Below are 19,566 nucleotides of genomic sequence, written 5' to 3' on the forward strand. Positions count from 1 at the left end.
AGCGAACACCACTCTTTGAAAGAATCGCGACGTGAACCGAAGCCGCTGCGCAGATCGGCAGAAAAGAGCGCCGCGGTGACGTCACTGCTTCAGTACCTGGACTCAAAATCCCATGAAGCAACGCGGCGGCTAGCGCGACGGGCTGACCATGCGCACATTGGTCGTTCCGCCGGCCTTGTAAGTTCAGTGCTGTGCCGTGGCGCGGGGGTCGAGCCGATCTGTGGAGGGTCTCCGCGATCTTCATGTAGCAGATTATCTGACAGTTTTGGGTGGGACATATCGAGCTGAAGGTCATGAGGTGCTTCACTGGGCAGACTGACAATGGAGGGCATAGCAGCGGTGATCAGGGGGCAGCTGATACCAGGCTTTGCTCCAAGCCTGCTGAATATCGAGGTCTCGATGACTCTGGGTTCAAGTGGCCCGGCCCATCCCGTCCCATCCAGATTTGATTCTGTCACTTGTGTGCTCATCACTTCTCTTGTGCTCGTTTGCATTTCTTTCTTCACAAAGACACAGAGACCACCGGATGGCCTGGCCTTGTCTTCTGTTCTGGACACCCACCCCAGCGCCCCCTACTGTTTCCTGATGCTCTACTCGCACCCTTCATTTCCACACCCTTTTGTAATCACTGAGACAAATGCCTACATGTCATTGACCGCCTGACGGGCACCTCCAGAGTAAAAGAGAAGGTGGTGGAGGGCAGGCCTGGGCACCAAATGCCAGCTGGAGCACCAGGCCTTCTTGGAGTCACTGGAGGGGATCCTGGGAAGGTTCCCAGCGTGGGGATCTCCATAGTTCTGCTGGGAGTCTTCAACAATGGAGACACCTGGAGAGGTGCCATTGGTGGGACCGGCCTGCCTCCCTGAGCCCAAGCCGACTTCTGTGCCTAGCAGGATTGGTCCACAACGAGCACCATGTTGGGACATAAGGTGGTGACAGAGCACCTTAGGCCAAAGATCTGTGACTGATAAGTGTGGCAGAGCTGTCAACTGATCACCCCCTGGCTCGGATGGTGGGTGAGGTGGACACAGCTGGAGAGCCCATGTGAGTAGTGAAGGTGGGCTGGGAACATCTAGGAGAGGCCAATGTCCAGGAGACTTTCATCTCCAACCTTTCTGCACCCCAGGGGAGTCTGCGGCCTGAAGACCACCGGTGCCTCTCAAGGTGGTGGACACCAGGGGTGAGGGTTGCCATCAGGCTGAGACAGGAGGCTCTCCGCGTGAAGTCAGCAGCAGAAGGGCCGCAGCTTTGGTGGTCAGGGGCGCTGGAGGAGTTCGGAGGGACCATGGAAGGTGACTCTCGATCGCGTCGAAGGGGTCCTGGCAAAGCATTAGGGTCTCAGAAGGGGAAGGTGAGGACTCACTGGGCAGTGTGTTATTGTCTGGCTTTAATAAGAAAAATTATTTATATAGCGCCTTTCCAATGCTCCAGGCGCTATATGCCTATACGCTTTGAGGAGTGTGGAGTAGTTTAAGCCCCTTGGGGTCTTCTTTGCGAGCTCGATGGACGGACTGGGATGGTCGTTAAGCAGATCTGTGGTGGGGAAGGAGGTGTGGAGTCAGAAGGCGAAGCTCTCCGTCTACTGGGCGTCCCTAATCTCACCTGTGCCCATCAGCTTTGGGTGATGACTCAAAGGGTGACACGGTGGGTTCAAGTGGCCCAAAGGAGTTTCCCCCTCAGAGATACGGTGAGACATCCGGGAGAGTGGAGCCAATTGAGCTGCTTCAGGCGTCAATACGGGGGTCTCATGGATGCCACCCTGTGGAGGTTTATGGGTCATGACCAGCTGGGAGGAGACCCTGGGGAAGACCCAGGGCTTGTTGGGAATGCCTTGGCAAGTGAGGCTGGGGACAGGGACACATGGGCCTCACCGCTAAGACTTTTGTCCCACAACCCATCTTCAGGTTTGTGGAGGAAGATGGATGAATGAACTTTTGTCATCTTACTGTCCCCATAAAGTGCCCCACGGTGGCCATGCTGGGTGGTGCTATGAGAGATAAACAAGGGACGAATAATTGATTGGCTGCCCATGTGCTGTCCATCACACTCCACTAGATTGGCCAATGGGGGCACCCTTGAGCTGCCCAAAGTGTCCACTGGCACCTTACTGGCCTGTGAGTGCCCGCTGCACTTACCCACAATGCACCCTTTCCTCCTTCCTCTCGCCAGTTTTGTTCACCCCAACTCCAGGCTCGCTGGCCTTATGGGACATCAGGCTCTCTTAAGGCTCAGCCTTGAAGCACTTCTAGGGACACTTCAGTCCCCTTGGAGTGCCATCTAGTGGAGCGTACTGTCCTCACAAGTCAGGCTGAGTCCCCAAAACAATGTCACCTCAGTACAACACAGAATATGCAGTACACCACCCCACCCTGCTGCTTCGGTCTTCTGGTCACAATGGTGTCATGTCCAGATGTGGCCAGACGTCAGATGTCATCGAGCCCTCAGGCATTTGGAGGTCTGTTGTCCAGTCCAAGCTGCCTGGACACAGGTGACAGGTCAGCGATGACAATGAAGGTGACAAAGGCAATGATGATGGTGATGATGATGAAAATAGTGATAATAATGATGGGGAAAATGGCATTTAGTGAAGGTGATGATTGTAATGATGGTGACAGTGATCATAATGATAATGGGGACTGTAACAATGGAGGTGACAATGGCAATGATAATGATGGCGACAGTGGTAATAATGACAGTGATACTGTAGTGATGTTGGTGACAATGGTGATGACGATGACAATCATGATGGTAACAACGGTGACAGTGATGAGGTGACAAACACTTTGTTAGGTCCCCACAATAAGCCATACCATTTTGTCCTCTGTCACCTGCTTTGAGATGTATGCCCATGTTTGTGGACAGCTTGGGGCCACCAAGTAAAAGAGCCAAGTTCAGAGCCAACGTGTGCCCACACCAAACACAGCAGGGCATAATAAAGTGAGTCCTCGCATTGTGAAGGAAATGAAATGAAGTCACACACATCAAGTGGGTGAAGATAATGACAAACAGGGTTGGGTGCCAGCCGGTTGGTCAATAACCGTGGCGAATGGGTGAACAGACTGAGGTGCCCTCAACTCTTCAGTCACAAAGGCTTTTCACGGCCAGAAGGAATGGCACTTCGGTGGGAGTTCTGTCACCGTCCAATAGGAGCTCCTTCATCAGGGGACGACCCGCTTTTATGGCGTGTAGGGTGGAGGGGGCGGAGACTTTGCCAGCTATTGTGGGCGGGGCTATGCGTCATCCCTCAGTGGAGAGAGAAGAAATGGTTAGCGACAGCGCCCCCTGTTGTCCCAAGATGGTATTGCTTACCTTCTCAGAATGCAGAAGGTGGTCCCTGGGCACACATGTGTGACACTCTGCATGCTCAAGGGACATGGCAGGACCCAGACGTCCACAGCATGCCGGTGCTCACTCAGGCCATGATGCAAATCCACCCAGCGAACGTCATCACAGATGGCACATCCGGGCAGAGAGTCTTGGCAGCAGGTGGGCTTCTCACCGGCCCTTGACCAGGGACAGCTTCAGTGTGGAAATTGGAGTGGAGCCATGCAGAACGTCAGAGCGGCGTGCAGGGGCCTGGACGTCATGGCATTAGCATCTGAGGTCCTCACTGAGTTTACACGACTTTAAACAAAAGGACGCCTTTGTTTAGTTTCCACATAAATAAACGAAGGAAAGCGAAAGGCGGAGAGACAGCCGAGCCAGGAGGGCACCACCAAAGTCCTGACTTGGCTCAACTGGCACATGAATCGGGCTGCATATGTAGTCCACCGTGGAGCTGAGCCGAGCCGGGATCTCACCATCCACCTTTCCACGTGATCTGATCTGATGGGGCCACCCAAGCTGGTGATCAGAGGTCAGGAGCGGGCAGGAGACGGGTGGGCAGACTGAGCCGTTTGTGTGCTGAGAGCCCCAGTTCACCACCACGGTGGTCATCCTCACAATCATCTCTGCTCACAGCAGTCAGTAAGACCCCCACACTTGGGGTGGCCGCTCGAGGTCCCTACTGTTTCCGCTTTGCCCGAAGACAGCGCTGTCCACACTCACCCAGCATGCCACCCAGTCTGCACCTGGCCATCCTCTCCACAGTCAGCACTCCAATGGCACAGCCAGCTGCTGACAAGATGGGCAGAGTGCCAGTCAAATGATCACCATACAGTATCTGTGCCTTCTTTGGGCACCCAGAAGACCCCAACAGCCATCCCTGGGATGACCCTGAGGTAAGAATGGCACTGCCCTCCGAGATTTGAACCCAAGACCAGCTGTCCTGGTGGTGTCACATCCCCGGCTTTTGAATGAATCCACGTTCAGGTGGGCCGCTGAGTGCAGGTTCAATGGAGGGTCTCCCCCTGTCCCCTCAAAGGTCTGGGCTAATCTGGTTGGTACTGGGCTTTGTCCTTAATGGTGGGGGTGCTCAGGTCCAGCCACTGATCAGCTTAGGACATGTATATCAGACCCCCAGACTGACCTAGGAGGGTCTACAGTGTCCTGAGTGGCACTTTGGTCACCTTTACCGTGTGGTAGTCTTCTGCTCAGACCGTCGTCCATCCACACTCAAGCCCCCAGGATGGCAGCATGGGGGCAACATCAGAGGAATTTCAGCAAAAGTACTAAATTTAAACACTGAACTGTCCCGCTGGTGCCAGGGCTGAGACCCCCGTGCTGTGGCTCAGGTGCATCCCATTCTGGGCTCGATTCAGTGGATTGGACCGATTAGCACCGAATGTCCTCAGGTGACAATGGCCAGACCGTGAGGTCCAAGGAGTGTGTTGGGACAAAGATCTGGGAAGGATGCCACATTGGAGGGTCCCAAAGGCACAGCGGTCGCCGGAATTCTTAAGTGGGAGACGTTTGGCACAAGCAGCTGAACGATCAGGGGAGAAGGAGGGATCTCAGTAAGAAAGGTGACTGAATACCTGAAGGTCACCTTGGATGGGCTCCAGAGAACCTGATAATCATTATCATCATCATTTTATTTATATAGCGCCTTTCCCTTGCTCAAGGCTCTTAAGATACAAATATTTATATGGTCTTTTGTGGGAGACGGGAGAAACTTCCAGAAGGACCACCATCACTGCGACACTCCCCACTTGTCGCTCACCAGCACGATATCATCCCAAGGGTGAACATGCTGGCGCAGCACCAGGGACTGGGGGGCATCAGGGTGGAGGGAAAGCTGGACAGAGGAAGGACCATAATGGAAACCTGCTGAGGGACACTCTGGACCCCAAAGTGGGCTGAAGAGTCACAAAGCAAAGACAACCCGACCAGAGCCCAGACTTGAACATCAGAGACCTGAGAGGGGCCGTCCATTCAACCAGATAGAGAAGGAGAGCCAGCTGAGTGAGCCAAGAAGACCCCCGGCTGGCATCATGAAGCGCCAAGTGAAGTCAGCGTTTTACGTTTACGTTTACTGAATTTACACAAAAGTCCAAAATTCCACTTTTGCTCTGCCGTTCTGCGGTACTGAGAGGTTCACAAATCAAAGTGTGGAGGAAGTGGAAAGGCGCTATACGTGGGCACAGGTGGGCAAGAAAGAAGAAGCCGCTGAGGCCGCGCTGGGCACGCGCGAGCACTGGGGGGCTGAGGACCACCTCACCGGGGCCCGGGCTCTCACTTGGACTGTTAACCGAACCCTGGTGACCTGCTGGGAGCCCCCGGTGGGGGCGGAGCCGAACTTTGGCAGGACACTGAAGCCGCACCTCCCGCCCCGCCCCGCCCGGCCACGCCCCCTCCCGGGCACTCGGAGGTCCGAGCGAGGCGGCTGGTCTTTCCGCTGCGCTCCCACCAAAGAGCACCGGAGCATCCCGGCCCGTCCCACCTCCCGCCCCTTCCAGCTTCCGGCACCGAGGCGAAGTGCTCGGCGGGCGGACTGAGGTCGCGGCACTTCGTCGGGACGCCGGCGGGCGGACTGAGGCTGCGAGCGGCACCTGCGCGGTCCTCGGAAGGCGACAGTAAGTCACACGTGGGCGGCGTTTTTCTGTTTGTGTGTGTGGGGTGTGGGTCGCGGCAGGCAAGGCGCACGGCTGCGGGTTCAAATCCCACAAATGGTGCGTGGCGTCTTGGTGGGCGCGATGAGATCTGCAGGTGACAGGAGAGGGGACTCACGTGACAAAGCGACACGCCGACCTTTAATGAGACTCGCAGATCCTGACGCGCGCGGCACGGGCTGTTACGGAAAATTCTATTTTTGGCAAAAAACGCCCGGGTGGCGAGCGGTCACATAGTTGGAGTTTCCAGAGGCTCCTCGTTTGCTTTTTTCTTTCTTTTCCCACACAGCAGAACTTCGGGATGGATGTTAAAAACATCAAGGCGTTGGGTGGCGAATTCAGGGCAAAGTGTCAAAAACGGAACAGACGCCCACCCGTATAAGAAGAGCAAACCCCACTTCCTGCACTCAATGTGACGGACTCACGGAGCGAGCAGGGTCGCCCCCACCCTCCGTTTGTCCAATTTCAGGTAACGCATCTTTCATTTTTACACGTTGGTTTACAAATCCGATCTCACGCCTTCATCGTGGGGTGGGGGCTGTGAAACGTCACGGTCAGGGAGGCGCGTGCGTGGGCGGCATTACTGCCACGACTAGTCATGCATTGTGTGTATATAGCGCCTTACCGACTCACTGGATTCTGTCACACAAGAGCGACCGAGGCGGCCTTTTGTCGTTAAATATTAAACCTCAGCTCGCCCGCCTTTGGACGGCCAGTTACTTTTTAAGTCACTGATTGTCAGGTCGTTTCTGGTCATTAGAGCATCTCATGGCGACAACAAACCAGAACGGCCACTTGGCGAAAATGAGGTGCTCACCTCGTAAAAAGGGCGAATGAAGACCCCAACCGGCCCCAGGGTTCAAAAGACCCCGCTCACCATTGCCACCCACCAGGCCTGCGCAGGAACTCGCAAACGATGAACCCTGGGAAAGGCGCTATATAAACAGAATGGATTATTATTTCATTTTCTAACGCACTTAATCCAGACCAGAGTCGCTGGGGTGCTGGAGCCAATGCCAGGTAGCCCAGGGCTCAAGGCAGGATGAAACCTTGGGCAGGGCGCCAGTCCATTGCAGGACACACACACACACACACACACACAGTAGCGTCAATTTAACGTCACCCGTTCGCCTAACATAAATGTCTATGGAAGGAAAGCCTTTCAGACACGGCGAGAACATGCAGACTCCACACAGAGAGGACCAGGGAAGGCGACGCTGCAGCACTGCACTGCGCCCCCGTGCCACCCTGCCCTAGAATTAGCATTACTATTATTATTATAAATGGCAAGTGTCACATCACGTGTGCCTGGAAATCCACGTTTTATCGCAGTTAATGAACCTCAATTTAACGTTTTTAAAGGCATGTCGCTACTATAAGGTGAAAGGTGACAGACACCGTAATGGAGTGTTTTGGGGTCTGCACCAAACCAAAGAAAAGACCGGAAGGGGATCCTTGGTTCGGGTTTGTCGCCGTTTGGTGCGTCTATCCCTCCTTCTGTGTCCCTGTCGTCTGTCGCGTTGACGCTAAAGCTGCTAGAAGCGTCCATCTCAGCCCTCTGACGACCCCGTTGTTTTTAGTGCCCACTGCAGTGTTTACGGTTGATGATGATGATGATGATAGTTATGGTTTTCGGCAGCACAACGTCTTTTGCTTCTTCGTCTATGATGTTGCTATTCGCTGCCCCACCGGGCTCTCCTTTTGAATGACCGTCCATGTGGACTTTTTCGGTTTTCGAGCTCATTAAACTGACCAATCAGACACCTGCTCTTGCCGTGCCCCACCCATCAGCCAATCAGGGTTCCTCTTTACATGTTATGAAGTTTTTCTTTATTTTTGTTTCTCTTACATGTGCCGAAGCCCCTTTGTGAGGCGGACCCCGGGGGGCGCACCCAAATCACCCTGACGGTGGACTCAATTCCGTTTATTTTTTATTGCGCCTTTCACGGTGCACCATGACAGGTTCTCAGGTTCAACGCTAAATGTTGATTTTCCAAATCATTCAACGCAGGATTAGTTCACATAAATCAAATAAATGCATTATATAGCGCCTTTCACAGCAGGCACTCCTTCACAGGCAGCGTGGCGCTGGATTTGAGACCCCGAGGCTGCGGGTTCAAGCCCCGCTACTGACGCTGTGTGACCCTGATGCCCACCGCGCCCCCCCCCCCCCCCCCCAGGTCCGTTAGAATCGTCCCATTTTGTTGCCCCGATCCCTCGAGTCCTCGGCTTACCGATCCTATAGCCCATCAGTCCGTTTTGTGGCCACATAACGTCTATCTGGTTCCAGCTGGTCGTCCGGGGGTCCTCGGTTTCGGGCCAGGCGCCAATGCAGGCTTTGAATTAACACGCCGGCGTGCGCAGCCGTTCTGCTCCTCCAAGTTGCCGTCTTAGGTCTTGTGAAATGTTTGATTCAAACAGAGGCGCTTGGATGGGCACACAGGGGTGCGCTTTGTGCCAGGTTGGGTGGCAACTGATTTCAAAGACCATTTTAGGGGGTCTTAGCAAGCGGGGAAAGTATCGGCATCGAACTTAAAAAAGCGCACCGGGGACTATGTCAGCACAACCACGACATCTGACATTCAATAGGCGAGGTGACCTCCTCATGGTCACGCTGTGTCACTGGCGGGATGTCAACCCACGGGCTCAAAGTCTGAGGTCCAAAGCCTTAACCGCCACGCCACACAGTCCGCCATTCAACATCGAAAGGTCACTCACGGTTGAGCGCTGCGCCGCCATGCCACCCCGATCTGATTTACTGACGCCCTTTGTATTCTCGTTTATCTTCACGCCATTTGCAAATGAAGCGGAGAAACGGAGCGCGGGCGACATTTCAGTGCGCTACCGGGCAACAGATGACTTTACAACCTTCACTGGCGACAAGCAGAGCGGCGCAGACGCGTTCCTCTGATTGTGGGGACCCCCGAATTCGTCCCGCCAGCCTGACCATTGGCTGCCGATGTCCCTCTGGGCTCTACTGGCCAGCACGCCCCCGTTTCCAATGGGGACTGTCCAGCAGGGGCCGCCTTCTGGTCATTTTTTGTAGTTTTTAACGTTGGCATATACTGCGGTCTGCGGTGGGTTGGCACCCTGCCCAGGATTGGTTCCCTGCCTTGTGCTCTGTGTTGGCTGTGATTGGCTCCAGCAGACCCCCGTGACCCTGTGTTCGGATTCAGCGGGTTGGAAAATGGATGGATGGATATACTGCGGTTTTCATTTTCTTTGTTAGCCGCACTGACCGCATCTCGTGATTGTGAAAGACGCTTTATTAGTTAACGTCGGCTCCAGGACGGGACGCCCGAGTGCCAGCTGCGGAGGGGCAGAGGGGTGGCGACAGGATATCCCGGATGCGCAGCGGCCACTCGCCTCACGGTCGCCCTTGACGGCGCTGGCTGTGCGCTTTGTTTAGATTTTCTATTGTGTGCGCCGGCGTCATGGCGGAAGGACGGGCCGGCGGGGGGCTTTGTATGCGATGGACAGGCCAGTAAAGTGCATTTGGCGCGTAATATAGCGCCTTTCAGATCAGGCAGTGTGGTGTCGTGGTTAAGGCCTTGGACCTCCGACTTTGAGCTGTGGTTCACATCCCGCTACTGTGACAGTGTGACCCTGAGCAGGTCACTTCACCGTCTGGGATCTGTAAGTCGTCAGTAATTAAATCAAGAATCAGGGCATTACTGCGGGTGATATAGCGTCTTTCACCGTGACTTGGACAATTCCTCGGGCCTACCGGACAGCCCCCGCTCCCCAACCCCTTGAAGCTGGCAGAGAAACGACCTTTGCTGTTTTGAAAGGCGCTGTATGAAACTCAAATGGCACGTGACTATAACGACAAATGCGACAAAGAAACATTCACGTGCGCTGCCAGTCGGGCACTGCTCAGCAAATCAGAGCCAGTCTTATTCTATATAATGTAAACCCCAACTGGAGTGAGCATTAAGGGTCCCCTGGGATGCCACCTGCCAGGACGCTGGCTGCCCACCTTAGCGAGCGCGAGAGTGAGTGACCGCTTAGTGTCCACTCCTCACTTTAAGGTTTTGTCGGCTGCACGGTGGGGCACGTCGTGTGGAGGGGCTCATCAGCCATTACTTCTGCGGACCTCGTGTTTGGGGTACAACGGCAGCAGGTGGGCAGCGGGCGTCTGTGCGGGACGAGCGTTCTTCCCCCTGGCAATAGGCTCGTGACGTCAGAGGACTGGAGCTGAGGTCGGGGTGGGACACGCGGGTCTTGTGCGCGTACCTGCCCGCAATCCCCCCTGTTTCAGAGCAATGCAGGTGGTCACCATCTGTTATATAGCGCCCTTCACGGACAGGTCAGTCACAACCAAGTGGCCCCCGTTTGACCCCCAGAGCCGCACTTGAGGGTGGAAGTGCCGCCTGTCGTCCGATGAGTGGCTGCAGTGTAAAAATAGCAGACGGGCCATCCGGTGACGTGCCGCGACTACGTGCCACTAGAAGCGAAGGGGCACTGCAGGAGGAGGAGGAGGAGAGTGGCAGGGCGTGGCCGCCATTGTTTTTCTAACGGGGGTCTGCAGGCTGGCACAGGAAGAGGGAGACGTGCAGACTGAGGGTACAGCGGATGGCAGGCGTCACGTGACCGGGGCAGGCGCAGAGAGTGGCCTACGTCACCCTGCCCTAGTCAGAGGGGGAAGGGGGGCCAGCAAGGGGTAGCCCTGGCACACTCCAGATTTGCTGTGGGCACTTTGGAGGTCAACAGACACAGCGGTGCCCGTAATGTGGAGTAGCAGCAGTGACATTCACTATGAGCTTTGTGTCGTGACGTTTGTGTTGGATCAAAGCTGCAGGTGGGCACTGTCATGTGTTCAATGAAGTGGGTACCACTCTTGGAATTGAATGGTGGAACAGCAGATGGCATGGAGGACATTATTGTCCTCTGTGTGCTGCCTGTATGCTCTCTCTGTGTTCTGACACATTGGCACCATTTGTTGAGTGTGTAAACTCTGTGCTGGACTGGCAGGGCCCTACTGGGCACGCCCTGCATTGCACCAGTTGCTGACACCATTAGTGTCACTTCCCTGGACTCTGAACTGGATGCCATTTTCAGGTGCCACTAATAATAGTAAAGAACGGTAGAGCATGCCAGCCTGTAGAAGTTGTGCCTCCATTCATCCCACCGGGTTTAGTGGACCACAGATCAAGCAGGTCCATAACTGCCACCATCATTGGATGAGGGATGGGCACATGAGCTCAGAGCCCCTTTGCCCATCTTGATACCTCTGGTGTTCACACTGGGCACTCGCTCTGGTCTTGGTAGCAGTGGGGGTGGTGCCCAATTGAGAAGTGCGCTATTTGAACCCTGTTTGTGTTTTGACAATGTCCCCCACCATGCCACCCACCACTCTGCCTTATGGATGCCGTGTGGCTGTGAGTGACCTTATTGGGCACTTAACACAAGCACATTGATGAGCAGAGGTGGCACTCGTGGTCGTAAGCCTGATGGGAGGGCATGACAACGGGGACAGACTAATGTGACGGCAGACCGGGGGCACGTGCACGTGTCCTTTACAGCAGCGAGGTGGTCGGTGGTGCCACGTGGCCTGTTTGGTCAGTTTTGCGATCGGCACGTTCAAACAGTGGCCTGCCTTCTGAAACGTTTCTTTAAACAATGGCGGGTTTATATTCGCATTTGACGTCACGATTTCATTCAGGTGTGGGTGACGCCCACCACGACACCACCATCCTTCTATGTGAAACTTTGGTGCTAAAGTGTCTGTACTGTAGGAGTGAGAGAGTGCGCGTGCGCGTGCGCGTGCCCTGTGATGGACTAGGCTGGGCAGCGGCTCCTAGTGACCGGGCGATCGCGTTCAGAATCCGCAAGGTGGCGCCAAACAGCCGTCGATCAGCCCGTTAGATAGATAGATAGATAGATAGATAGATAGATAGATAGATAGATAGATAGATAGATATGTGAAAGGCACTATATCATAGATAGATAGATATGTGAAAGGCACTATATCATAGATAGATAGAGATATGTGAAAGGCACTATATAATAAATAGATAGATAGATACTTTATTAATCCCAAGGGGAAACCCTAATTAGTGAGCCATGGCCGGACACGTCGGTGCGGGGGGCTGCAGATGTCCGCTCCATTGGGCCCAACTGGTGTCCTGAGGCTGGGACGTCCACTCACTCGTGTCACACAAGAAAGAGTTGGGCTGTCTGAGGAAGTGCAGTCACAACGTCCCTGTGACCCTTAAGGTGCGACATGACACCCACCCGCCATATAGCGCCTTCCACACTATCGGCATCCACGCACTCAGACCGCATTGCGGACTTCAATATCTTTTGTTTTTCTTGTCCTCAGTTTCCTGCCAGTCTGCTCTGGTGGGCTCAGCTCTGACGGGGTCGCTCCTGGAGAGGCGCAGTGACTGCCCTGTCAACGTTTCATTGCATTTGTCACAGCTGCTCCCCTTAGCTGTTAGCTTCTGGGGGGCTGCTGTCCTTTGGACTTTTTATTAATTCTATTTATTGGTTTACATTTTTTTTTTGCCCTTTGGAGTGCTGGCACGTGAAGTCACACACAGTGCTAGGATTTGAACCCGCGACTTGAGGCTTACGAATCCTAACAATATGCCACCAGTGCAGGACAGCGGCATCCCCTAACATTCTGTTTGTTTTGTAACCTGCTTATTTTAGTCAAGCTGATTCAGACAGCAGTGGGCACAAAATGGGAAGGTGACCTGGGTGACATGCCAGTCCAACAGTGGGTACACACACACACACACACACTATCTCTCCTAAACTGGCAGGCAGTGTGGTGTAGTAGTTAAGGCTTTGGACTTTAAACCCTGATGTTGTGGGTTCCAATCCCACTTCTGACACCATCAGTAAGTCACTTCACCTGGCTGTGCTCCCATTAGAAAAACAAAAGAATTGTCACGAGTTGTGTCTCAAATGTCATAAGTCACCGCGGATGAAGGCATCAAATGAGCAAATAGGGAGAGAAGAAGACAACGTTTGAGGTCCGAGAGTCTCCTCTGCTGGCAGCTTGTTTGCTCTTCCCGTGTCTTCTCCAACCCAAAAAGCCCATGGCAGGGGCATTTCTCAGATGTGACGGTATCGGGGTCTTAGCCCCCTTGTTGGCGTCTTGTTCCTCTTTGCGGTTCTCAGTTGAATGTTCAGCGACGTCAGCACACACACGATGCTGCGAGGACCATTTATGGGGTCCACCTCTCTATCAGTCTTTGTGTGAAGGGGTTCTACCTTTGGTTTCATTTTGGGGGATCCTCCTGGGATAGTGGCAGAGGGGGTACGCAGTGCCACTCCAGACCTTCTTTATAGCTCAGTGATGAGGGCACTGTTTCAGTGGGCTTAGGTGGTGGTGGTGGGGGTGGGGGTGGGGGGGGGTTGTATGTGGTTTTGGGTTCCTACTGGCATTTTGACAAACAACGCATTTTATAGTAAGTGGGGGGGGGGGCTTATGGGGTAGCCACCTTTGTGCAGCATTGGCTCCAATTATTTCTTTAATGTCTTCAGCGTTTAAAGAAAATTACCCCCCCCCCCCCCCCCCAAGCTTTTGCCACCCTTGGCTACCGCATCATGATATATCAGGGGCTTAAGCATCTGAGGACCCCCGAAACCCAGCCATTGTGCTTAATTAACGCACTTTGCGCTTTCCATTCGCAGAGAGGGGCCGTCAGTCCACCGCTTTGATTTTCATCGTAACGGAATACATCGTTGTGCCCATTAGGAAAGGCGCTATAAACCGTGAAATGCCCACAATCGGCGCAGCTGCCATCCATCCGTTGTAAGGTCCCGGAAAGCCAACGGCACCAGGCATGAGAAAGGAGCCCGCCGGCATGGACCCTGTTGCCTCTGTTCAGTATGCAAGGCACTATATTGAGGGGTATCCTGCACTCTTCTATGAACGGTTACATGAAAAATGGCAGTACCAAGGTGCCACTTGTGCCATCCAAAGAGAAAGCCCGAGGGGGCGTCACACGGAACGCACTAAGCTCTCGGGTGTGCGCACGGCGCGCCCTCGCTTCCTTGTTGTTTTGCGCCCCGCCCCCTTACCGGTCCGGTCTGACGGCTCTGGCCTTCACTTTGGTTGCCCCCCCCCCCCCCCCCCCCAGGACACGTCGTCCTCTTGTGTTTCTCGCGTTGCTATGGCCTGCCATTGCAGCTCCTCGTGCCGCTCCTGCCCCCCGGCCTCCATTGTGTGTCCTCCCGCGGGTCGCGGCGCTCCCTCGAGCTTCTCATTTAATCAAATGTTTGTTAAGCAGACGTCATTGTCGCGACTGGGGCGCTACATGGGGTGACGAGTCGTGTCCAGTCGGTCCTGTCGTGTCGGGGTCCCCCCCGCTAACGGCCGCTCTGCTCTCTGCTTTCTTTCAGAGCGACTGGATTCCGTCCCACGGCGACGATGAGGAAGAGCAAAAGTTCCCTGTCCTTCCTCTCCATGGAGGTAAGCGCGTATCAGTCGGGGGGCTTCACAACGGCCATCCCGGGGGTCTCACAAAACGAGCGGGACTCGCAGAAATCGCTTTGGCTCTCGCGATGTTGACGGCCGAATTAAAGGAGCCCACCGGGGGTGGGAAGGGGAGGGTGAGCTGGGGGCGGTGTTGAGATGGGGGTGGGGGGTGGGCCGGGGTTTTACTATTAAAATGAAGAGAACCAACCACACACGAGCAGAGGAGACACACACACACACACACACACCATGTGCCATGGCGGGCTGACCGCTGCCCCATCGGCACAGAGGCGGGCACGCAGGCCCAGCACATTATAAAGAGTCCAGGCTATGCCAGTGTCCCCATGGGCGTGTCTTGTGACTTTTCTCCTCAGGAAAGGCGCTATATTCGACACAGTCTTCTCCAGTGCCCAGTTAATGGTCTGCCCTCAGTAAAAACTTGAGAGCGCTGGACGGCACAGTGAAAAGGGGCATAGACAGATGGTGAATGTTATGATCACATGCCACACACCCTCAGCCATTGCCCATCCAGCTGGTGTTCAAGGCTTTCTGAAGATGCCCACCTTCAAGTTTCTTTCCCACCTTTTGAGTTTCCCAACAGACACACAGACTGAGGGAGGGAGACAGAGAGATGGCGGCTCAGCTGGGTTTTGTGCCCTTTGTGATGCCAGTGCTTGTGCCCTCCCCTCCAGATCAATCTCCACTCTTCTGGCGTGAGCCCTGCTGGGCACTCGTGTCATCTCCATGAAGATGACAATTCCGGCGGCCAGATGCCGCACAGCGTGTGCCTCGCTTTGTCTAATGGCCTCTGACTGAGAAGTGATGTGGCCCACCGTTACTTGGCTTGGGCTTTGTCACTGACAGTTGGCGCCTGTCATTCCTGCTCTGCTGTGTGCTCTTTGTGTGAGACACTTGACAAGCGTCTGGCGCTGGGCTGATGCCATCCACAAAAGGCGCTATATGACATCATATGCCCTGTGTTTCCAACACGCAAAGGACTGGCTCACCACTGGCACACAAGTGCCCTGTCAGATGCTAAGCAAAGTGTGTTGGCAAGGGGGCCTATGACAGTGAAGGCTGACTGACTGGTCAGTGGAGGGGTGCCCAGATGGCCACTAACCTCATAGCGCCCTTCTCCATGTTCTGCGCCTTAGGAAGCATTTCAATGAAAATGGAGTGGCATGAGAAATGACACGGAGGTGACAATCACAAGTCCAGGCTTACCTCCTGTTATCGTTTATATAGCGCCTTTCTTAGCGTCTCGGGAGAGTCTTCAGTGGTGGCAGCAGTGGGATGTCAGCATTTAGGCCACTGTGTGGCTTCTGCATAGCAAAGGCTCATTTTGTCAGAGGTCGCCAGCCTGGCTATCCCACCCATCACCTGCTGACCGTGAGCCCCCCATTCCCTCCTGTCACTACAGAGAGCAGCCACAGATGACTCAGGATTGATTTTCATAAATCCACAGCTTGTCTGCTTGGTGCTCAGCTCTCTCCAAATTCGATCGATTCCGGGAGATTTATTAACGAGGGGCACGAGTCGCATGGGCGTCCAGCTGGGAAGTCGGCCTGAGCCCCTAAAGAGACCTGGTGTGAGGGGTCCATGCACAAGGCAACACGTGAAGGTGGCACCAAATCAAAAACATGTGAGTGGCATTCTGAATAGGCAGACCAAGAGCCACCTGAGGAAAGGAACTCAGACCAGGCAGTCAAAGGGGGCAAACGGGTGTCAATCAATCAATCAATCAATCAATCAATCAATCAATCAATCAATCAATCAATCAATTTCCACATCACATGCCACTATCCCCTGGAGAGTTATCTTGTTGGGCACACCTGACAGTAGGTCTACTTAAACACAGTGGTGATGCTCATCTAATGCCCACGTTGTCCAGCTGGGACTGTGACGAGTGCCCTCTAGGGGTCATTCTTGGCCTCTTGGGTCCCCAGTGACTCTGCTCCTTCTCACTTGACAATCCTGTGGCCTCTCAAGGCTTTCTGTCACTGCACTCTGACCCTGAGGTCACTCCAAGTCATGCAAGGTAGGTGGACAATCAGCCAGTGGCATGAGGTAACCCACTAGGCTCGGACCCCCAGGGTTTCACTTTGCTCTCACTTGTATGTTGTCATGTTGCTTTGAGGCCGTTCAGCAGCCGCCCATCTGATGTAGTGCCTTGCACACTGCCTGCCCATCATCCTCTGCAGCCCACTTCAGTTCTTCAAAGCCTAAAGTGCCCCCTCTGCCACAGACCCTTGGCCTATAGGTCAGATTTGTGTTTGGTGCTCAAAGCTGAGTCTGACCCCATGAAAATGAGCCACTGACTTCCTCATCCATGGTGGGCACCTACCTTTGGAATGGTGGCTGCTCCATTTCAGGGTTTAACTGGCACCTGCCTCCTGGGGGGTGCGGGGGAGGCCTATGGGTCCCTTGGGTCCCTTGTAACAGGCCAGCCTGGCACAGCGGGCTCTCATGCCAGCTCCACCTTGCTGCCTCGGAGGCTGATTGTTCCTAATTGCAATTCATCGTTGTATCCTGCAGGGTGCGCCGCTCACGTGAGCAGGCGTAGGGGAGAAAAGGGTGGGACAGATGAGCATTGGGGGGCTCAGGATCCTAAATAATAATATACCTGGGACAGAGCGTGGAGGTCCAATGAGCAGCCAGGGTCTCTACATTGGCAATCCCAGGAGGGGTCAGCACCTACTAGAGGTGCCCCGATTAGGAGCAGGGGTGGCAGGCTTCCTGAGCTGACCTCAGGGTGTTGTGCCACAGTAGTCCGAGGGCATGTCTCCTTGATCATCTCACGAGTGGTGGCCTTATGCTTGGGGTGGGTGACTTAGGAGTCTGGTGGTCACGTCCTAAATATGCCAGAATCTAAAAACTTGGAAGATCCGGCAGCATTCGGTGGTCTCAGCACTGCCGGCACGATGTGAGGCCTCAGACTCCTAACAAAGAAAGAATGGCGTAGTCAGCAAGATGTGAGTCAAACGCCTGGGATTATGCTTGAGATGCCAAGTGACCAAGCGCAGTCGTGCCAGTGTATGGCAGGGTGAAGGAGACGTGTGCCTTTAGGCTCACTGAGAAGGAGGACTGGTGTAGTCGGCAGGATCAGACGTGTTGGTGGATCTGTAAGATCCTGTGGAGCCTCCAATTCACTGTGCAGTCTGAATACATAAACCACTTATTTCCTGGTTATCTCAAAGAGTGGTGGGCATAGCTGGGCATCAACTTATTCTCCAACTTTCTGACCTGTTCCACACCTTTCATTCCAATTTCTAACTGAAATCTCCATCTTCTTTTCAGAGATGCAGGGATGCAGTGGACCCCCTTGCCAGTCCTGCAGCTCCGACACTCAGTGCAGTCAGGCGCCTCGTTTCCGGGATGCCCCAACTTCCACCGTTGTCTTGGCGACTCTCAGGTCACGATGGCGGAAGGGGGCAAGACACTGAGCCACAGACCTCCAGACCGGCCATCTTTGAAATCGGCGACGGAGACCCAACACTCAGGTAGGAGTCTACTGACCCAAAGCCCCAGGTGGTAGTAACGGGGGCGCTCTTTGATGCCCGGAGTATTTTTAATGTGCCTTTGCTGTGGTCAACTCCCCTTCCTGCCACCGGGGGGTGCCCACATGCAGTCTTACAGAAGTTTGCCAGATCTGCATGACTTTCATCCTGTTGTGCTTGCATGTTGTTGCCAGTGTCTGAGGGCCTTGTATGGAACGTGTGTGCTATCTAGGGTGGCATTATGTGGGTACTAATGTGATACCTTTGTTCTTGAATTTGGTGGACTTTAAGGAAATCTCGGACCTCAGATTTGATAGAACAGACACTGTCATCTCGAGTGTGCCAAGTCATAGCAGATATGGCAATGCCCGAGGCTGAGCCTGCAGTTAAATCATCCAAAGCATGTTCCTGGGCGGTCAAGGGGTGTAGTAGCCAAGGGTGGTGGTGGTGGGGGGGGTCTTACAACTCATATCGACAGCACTGATGTGCCATCTTTTGAAAGAGGACTGTTTGCCCTGGCAGCCTGGCACAGGATTAAGGCAGCCAACACAGGCAATACTGTGCCATAGGCAGCAGAGACCACATCACTGGACCCTTAAATGTGAACCTGGCCTGCAACTGTGAGGACTAACAATGCCAGTCTCAGCCTGGCAGGTGCCAGTCAGATTTGGATTTGGTGCGCAAAGCTGAGTCTGACCCCGTGCAAATGAGCCACTGACTCCCTCATCCATGGCGGGCACCTACCTTTGGAACAGTGGGCTGCCTGCTGCTCCATTTCAGGGTTTAACTGGCACCTGCCTCGGGGGCAGTGTGAGGATTACTGAGCTGCCAGTGTGTCTGTCTGTTGTACCCACGTTTGAGACATGAGATGAGAGAGCCGCAGACCCTCGGGTCAAATAACCGGGCTGAGTCTGTCTGCCTGATGGACAGTCGGACGGTCAGTGACGGCTTTAGTACCAGTCAAGATGAATCGCTGTGCCAAGGCAGTGAGAGGCTGCATCAGTCATGCCAGAGGCAAAGGCTGCCATGTGAAGATGACAAAGAATTTAATAAAAACCTTGTGAATTATTAAACGGCTTCTAAGAGAGCCAAAGGGAGGTGAGTGGCGAGATGTGGGGGCTACCAGCCTCAGCACCACAGGGCGACCGGTTCAAGGCTGATCTCTGACCCCCTGAATGACCCCAAGTGTTAATGTGGGCACTGTGACCCCATTGTCACGGTAACACGATTGTTAGAGCAGAGGGGGCACCGCGCGCAAACCCCACCTTCACCCACTACCATCATAAACAATAATGACCCACCCGTGGCCAGCCCTCAACCCAAAAGTGAGTTGTGACCCTGCAGTCGAAAAATGACATATGGCACAAGGCTGGCACAGGCACTTATGCCAAGCAATTGCCAACCTGTCTGCCCATTGCAGCCAAACCCCGAAACGCAAATTAAGAGTGCCAGGTGCTTGTTATATGTGGCGTACAGTAGCAGGTTGACCACGTCCTAGTCACATGAAGCCAGCTGAAAGGCGCTATATAAAATGAGCAGACTCGTGGGCACTTCATCATGGGGCTTGTTGCCCACCACCGTGCCTGACCCTGTGACCCATGGCTTGACAGTCCTACACTGGCACCTCACATGCCTCACATGGTCA

The sequence above is a fragment of the Erpetoichthys calabaricus genome, chromosome 12, assembly GCF_900747795.2.
Source record: "Erpetoichthys calabaricus chromosome 12, fErpCal1.3, whole genome shotgun sequence".
In the NCBI taxonomy this organism is placed as follows: Eukaryota; Metazoa; Chordata; class Cladistia; order Polypteriformes; family Polypteridae; genus Erpetoichthys; species Erpetoichthys calabaricus.